Raw genomic sequence first — 6,334 nt, forward strand, 5'->3', positions numbered from 1 at the left:
AGAGACATTTCCAAATAACTAATGGGTCAAAGAAGAAAATAAAATAAAAATGAGAGAATACTCAAATTGAATGATATCAAAACTTGTAGGGTGCAGGTAAGATGGTACTCAGATGGAAATGTGTACCTTTAAATACAGTAAGACTAGAGAAAGGTTAAAAATTAATGAGCTACCAGTGTAATTGGTTACATTCAGTTTAAGAATGAGCAATTAAATAATCCCAAAGAAAATAGAAAGAAGGAAATATTAAGGACAAAACTTGATATTGTAGAAAGCAAACATGCAGTAGACAAGATCAAAAAAACTAGAAGCTGGATCACTGATACTAATAAATTGACAAACAATAGCAAGTGTTGATGGGGATATAGATGAATTAAAACTTTCATACATTGCTGGTGGGAATGGAAAGTGGTGTACTGTTTTTGGAAAACAGTTTGGCAGTTCCTCAAAAGGCAAAATATAGACTTACCATATGATTCAGCAATTCCACTTAGGTGTATACGGAAGAGAATTGGAAACAGAGGTTCACATAACAACTGTACGTGAATGTTCATAGCAGCATTATTCATAATAGCCCAAAAGTGGAAACAACCCAAACACCCATACAATGGATAATCATTCAGCAATAAAAAAAGTAATGAAGTAGTGACAAAAGCTACAACATGGATGAACCTTGAAAACATGCCCAGTGGAAGAAATCAGTCACTGAAGATCAAATACAGTAATATTTCACTTATATGGGATGTTCAGAAAAGGTAAAGTGTATAGAGACAAAAAGTACATTAGAGATTGTATAGGCACAGAGTTGGGAAAGGAGTGTCTGTAAGTGGGCATGAGGTTTCTTTCTGGAATGATGGAAATGTTCTAAAATTAGTGTTTGTTGATAATTGCACAACTCTGTAAATATACTAAAAGTCATTCAATCAGATACTTTCAAAATAGATGAATTTCATCTATGTAAATTATACCTTAATAAAGCTATCAATAAAAAAGTAATACCACATTATGAACAATTTGTGAGATTGAAATTTGAGTTTTATATGTAAGTTCTGCTAGGCATACACATTTTCCCAAAGAATAGAAAAAAGAGAAGTAAATTCCTCCTCATTTTATGACGGTACTATAACTGTAACACAACAACAAGATAGGGAAATATGAGAAAGGAAAATTAAAGGCTCATCTCAGCTATGAACATGGATGAATATTCCTAAACTATTAGCAAATCTAATCAATGTATGATAAATAAATATCATAAGTGAAGATAATTCCAGAAATAAACAGGTTGTTTTCATCATTAGAAAATTTATTTATATAATTCATTACTACAACAAAGAAAGGGGCGAATTCCTTTTGTGAGAAATCCAGAAACCAATGGGAAGAGGCACTGCACCCCTCGGGAGTGAGAAGCTCGCTATATTCAAATTGCTTGTGGCATTTTAACACTTAATCCCTCCCCCTATCCCACTGCCTTGTGATCCAGAGGAAACTCCTGGTTTCTAGGTCCTTCCTGAGGAGAGAATTATACTGGACCCTATGTCCAGCATTCTGGGTTTTCAGCAAGCCTGTGGGAATGGCTTCTTTCTCACCTGTCTCAGAGCACTGATGGGACCTGCCATACTCTAGATGCCTGCCATACTCTAGATTGAGAACTGAAAGAACTGGATGGCCTGCTGCTGTTGCCGAGGACCCATGGCATACCAGACAGAAGCTGATACAGCTTGAAGCAGAAGTTCATCTCAGGGAGAAAGAGAGGAGAGTGGAACAGGTATCCACTGCTGCAGCTTTTAAGGGGGAGAGTGCCTGAGGGACTTGTTTCTTGCTCATCTTAAACCTCAGACAGGACCCATATATTCTAGAAGCCTGGGGCCCACTAAGAACTAGACAAGAGTTGGGTGGCATGCTGCTGGCCCACAAGGCCTTTGGTGCAGCAGACAGAAGCTGATCCAGAAAGAAGAAGAATGGAGTGTGTATACAATGTCCCAGCTTTTCAGAGGCTGCCTGAGGGACTAGTTTCTGTCTAGCCAGTTGGGGCACCAGTGGGACTGGGTGTACTCTAGGTAGATGTCTGGGGGCTGCTGAGAATAAAAAAGAGCTGGGTGGCATGTTGCTGCTTCTGAGGACCCCAGTATAACAGACAGGCACCAGAGTGAGCAAGGGATTTTGAGCTCCTGGGAAGTAAACAAACAGAAAATTTATTTAATTGGAAATCTACACATACTAGCTCAGACAAGTCACATCCACAGAAAAGTTTTGAGAGCCTTCGGAATCTCTAGCTGGGCTGATCCGGGTGAAGGTTTTTCCCCATGTGAAGCCAGTTTGTAAAGACTGAAAGAGGTGGATGTTTGTTTTTTCAAGTGCATGGATAGCAACACAAAGTTACAAGGAACACAAAGAAACAGGGTAAAATGGCCCAATCAGAGGAACAAAATAAATTTCCAGAAACTGACCCTAAAGAAACAGAGGTATATGAATGATCTGAAAAGAATCTGGAAATACAGAACTTGAAGAACACTATACACTAATTGAACCTACCAGACATATACAGAACACTGCACCCAACTACAGTATTCTTTTCAAGTGCACATGGAACATTCTGCAGGATAGACCACATGTTAGGCCACAGTATAAGTCTTAAATTCAAGGAAATTGAAACCATGCAAAGTATCTTTTCTGACCACAATGGACTAAAACTAGAAATCAATAGCAGAAGGAAAACTGTAAAACCCACAAATATATGGAAGTTAAACAACACACTCTTAACCAGTGGGTCAAAGAAGAAGTCACCAGGGAAATTAGAAAACACCACGAGAGAAATGAAACGAAAACACAGCGTAGCAAAACGTATGGATGCAGTGAAAGTGTGCTGAGAGGGATGTTTAAATACTGTACTCTATGCTTACAGATTGGTTAAGAGGATAAATCTTGTGTTACGTGATCTTTACGACAATGAAAAACCCGAAGACAGTATTTTGATACAATTAAATAACTGTTCATGATAAAATTCTCTTAGTAAACTGGATACAACAGAGAACTTTCTTATTCTGTTAAAAAAGTATGTACCAAAAACCTGAAACAGCCATCATACTTAATGGTGGAAGTAAAAAAAGTTCTTTTACTCCAGACTACCTTCTTCCTAAAGATCGATATGAATCAGAATATTTCACATAGCACAAATTTATTGAGTGATTACTCTGTTAGGTTAAGGCTTACTGTTTGAAAGAGTATGATAAACAGAAGACAGTTCTAGATAGAAAATGGAGTGAAGGATGATGGAAGAAGTTCCTGTGTGAAATTTTTGTGTTTAAAAAAACTTTTTTTTTTTTTAAAAGAGCTTTTTAATGAAACCTCTGAGAAATACCTTGTATAATATCATTTAAATCCAAGCTTTGTAAATCTTCTTTCCTCCTTTAAAAGAAATTTCTACTTTATGCTATGATTTTTTTTAGTAATTTTCACATATGTTAGTTTTTGATTTAAAAAAAAAAAATCCCATTTTAAATGTTATAAGTAACCCTTTATCTTATCAGGTCCAAAGTTTGCAAAAACCATTCTTTTAAAGAAATGTCCATACTTTTACTCTCTTAAATCTTATGAAACTTACAAAGGAGATAGAGAAAACATTAAGTTGTTTCTCTTGAGAATTTTAATAAGGTATATTTATAAATGTAATCAAAATCATATGAATACTTAGTATTACTGCTATTAAATTTGTAATGAGTTGTAGGATTTTTGAAATTCCCCAACTGGCTTTCATCCAAGTAATTTGTTTTCAGAGCTTATAATGTAGTACAACTGAGGAAATACATGCCGAAATCAAATACATTGACCATCTCGGTTAAAAATTTCAATAAGTATTAAGATGCTATTCACATTTAGCATATACTTAAGAAATGTATATCCTTTTACTAGTTCGAATGTATAAAGTTGGGGCTAGAAATGATGATCTTAAACTTTTGGATTTATTTCCCCAGAAGTCAGTAACATTTCATTTAGATAATGCACTATTTCTATGAATCGATTCCAGTGTTACATAAATAAATTTAATGTTGATATACATGTATTTTAGCAGCTTACTAATTGAAAATGCTTTTATCTTTTGAAAATGTAAATTATAGAAATGTATCCTGGTCTATTATAAATTTTTTTAAATCAAAGATTATTTTTAGGAATATCAATGCCTTTTAAAGTTGATATAAAGTATTATGAGCAATTTTTAATTATCTAGATTCTCACTTCCAGTTAGTAACAATACTATACGTATTAGTTTCTTTAAGCCTCTTCACAAAGGCCTTTTGTGCAGTACAATACAATACAATAAGTAAATCACCCTACTAGAATGGAAAAACAATCAAATAAAAGTATTGAAATCTGTTGTGTAGGAAAACCAAGTTTAATTAAAGGAGAATGAGGCAATCTTCATGAGACTTCTGCAGGTATTCTAGAATTTGATAGCCTCTGTTCCTAATAACTCAGTCATTATTTATAACTTCACTTAAAATTTTGTGGCTGTTCTTTACTTAGATACAGTATTAATATCACCCTGAAATACTAGCTATTATTTTTGGTGATTTGGGAAGGGTTTTTTTTTTTTTCCTTTTCTTCATTGTTTGAGTAGTTTAACTGGGGTGGATTCTTTTCCCCCTGCCCCCTTACACCTTATGTAACTGAAATAAATATTGACAAAAGAGGTGGAGGAAGACTAGAATTGAGGAGAATAGGTATATATAGGACAAGTGAGGAATAGATACTTCTGTGTTGAATTAGCTGAGTTTAAGCAGTGGAAAGCAGAAAAAAAAGTTTAGAAAGACAACGCTCAGTTTCTTCTTTAGAATGGCATATGTATTGCCATTATCTCTCATTTCCTCTTGGGGAAGGGAATCAGAATGGGAATGCATTGCACCGTCCTTGGTGGCCATTAGTAAGCATGCCATGGCCATGTGCATATCAAGTGTCTAGGAGGGCTGGAACTGGTCTGATAATATTGCCATATGAACATTGAGAAATTCTTAAAATAGCAATGATGATCAGTTGTTCTGGATATACTTTTTGTTCTGAATATCTGTCTCTGAATTTCATACTTGGTATGTAAGTTTTGAAGGGGCATTTATTTTAGTAACTAGAATAGAGGATTGGAAATAACAACAAACCTATAGTTGAGCTCCTCTTACTGTGAATAAATCAAATATTGATTGTTTTCCCACAAATATTGGAAAGTCAATTTTATTAGTTAATTTTCCAAATTTCATATATAATACATTTTTACTGAACCTTTTTCCATAGTTTTGGGGGCAGAAATTTAAGTGATGTGGTTTAACTTCCATCCAGTTAAAAGTCATTAGTTTAGTTATTCCGATTATTTTGAAACACATATATTGCTGTTATCACTTAGATTAATATTTACTATAAATGCCCCTCACATCAAAACTATTAGTACAAATTAAAGGGTACATGTTAAATGTTTTCAGTATTTGGGGCTGTTTTGAGAAAAGTATCAATAAACTGTTTTAAATGATTTGGCTTTTGTAATAGTGCTGATTTTCATTTTGAGAAATCGTATTCAAACATATTTATGAAATTATTTAATTGGGCATCACTTAGAACTCACATCACAAAGTATAAGGGCATTGAATTAATTTTACTTCCTGTAAATGTTACTGAAAGTAGCATATCTCTTATCCATATGCAGATATCCATACTTCTTTGATAGAAGCTAATTTGAACACATCAAGACAGATTGGCATTTCCAGTACCATAAAAAAACGGCTTTGTTAATTGCAAACCATATTTAGTATGACCTTATAACAAAGTAGCACCTTAAGTGTCATGCTTTGTCTTTAATGTGCACACTGGAGCTACGTTCATCTGTACTAGACAACTGCACTTCATGAAAAGAGTTTTTTTCTTGATAGGCAATTAGCAGTAATTAGGAAGATTCACCTCAATAAGATGTCAACATGAGATTGTTTTAGAAAGTTGAATGTCAGTGACTTAAAAAGAAAGTTCTGACACATACGTATGGCATGTGAAATATGAGATGTTAATTTAACTTTTCTGCTTATTATTCATGCACAATATTATTTTGTCATTCAGACACTACACTGACAGAGTGTAAAGGGTGTTAAAATAGTGCTGCTCGAGGGGCGCCTGGGTGGCTCAGTTGGTTAAGCGACTGCCTTCGGCTCAGGTCATGATCCTGGAGTCCCGGGATCGAGTCCCGCATCGGGCTCCCTGCTCAGCAGGGAGTCTGCTTCTCCCTCTGACCCTCCTCCCTCTCATGCTCTCTGTCTCTCATTCTCTCTCTTGCAAATAAATAAAATCTTAAAAAAAAAAAAAA

At 34.8% G+C, this 6,334-nt stretch overlaps 1 protein-coding gene across 5 annotated transcripts in view; it reads left to right on the forward strand.

The window, feature by feature from the left end:
• LOC102740642 (centlein) overlaps positions 1–6,334 on the forward strand; it is a 180,034-nt gene that overhangs the window by 119,595 nt on the left and 54,105 nt on the right. The gene's annotated exons all lie outside the window — the stretch shown is intronic.

The sequence above is a fragment of the Leptonychotes weddellii genome, chromosome 14 (genome assembly GCF_054177405.1).
Source record: "Leptonychotes weddellii isolate Sample4059 chromosome 14, ASM5417740v2, whole genome shotgun sequence".
Classification (NCBI taxonomy): domain Eukaryota; kingdom Metazoa; phylum Chordata; class Mammalia; order Carnivora; family Phocidae; genus Leptonychotes; species Leptonychotes weddellii.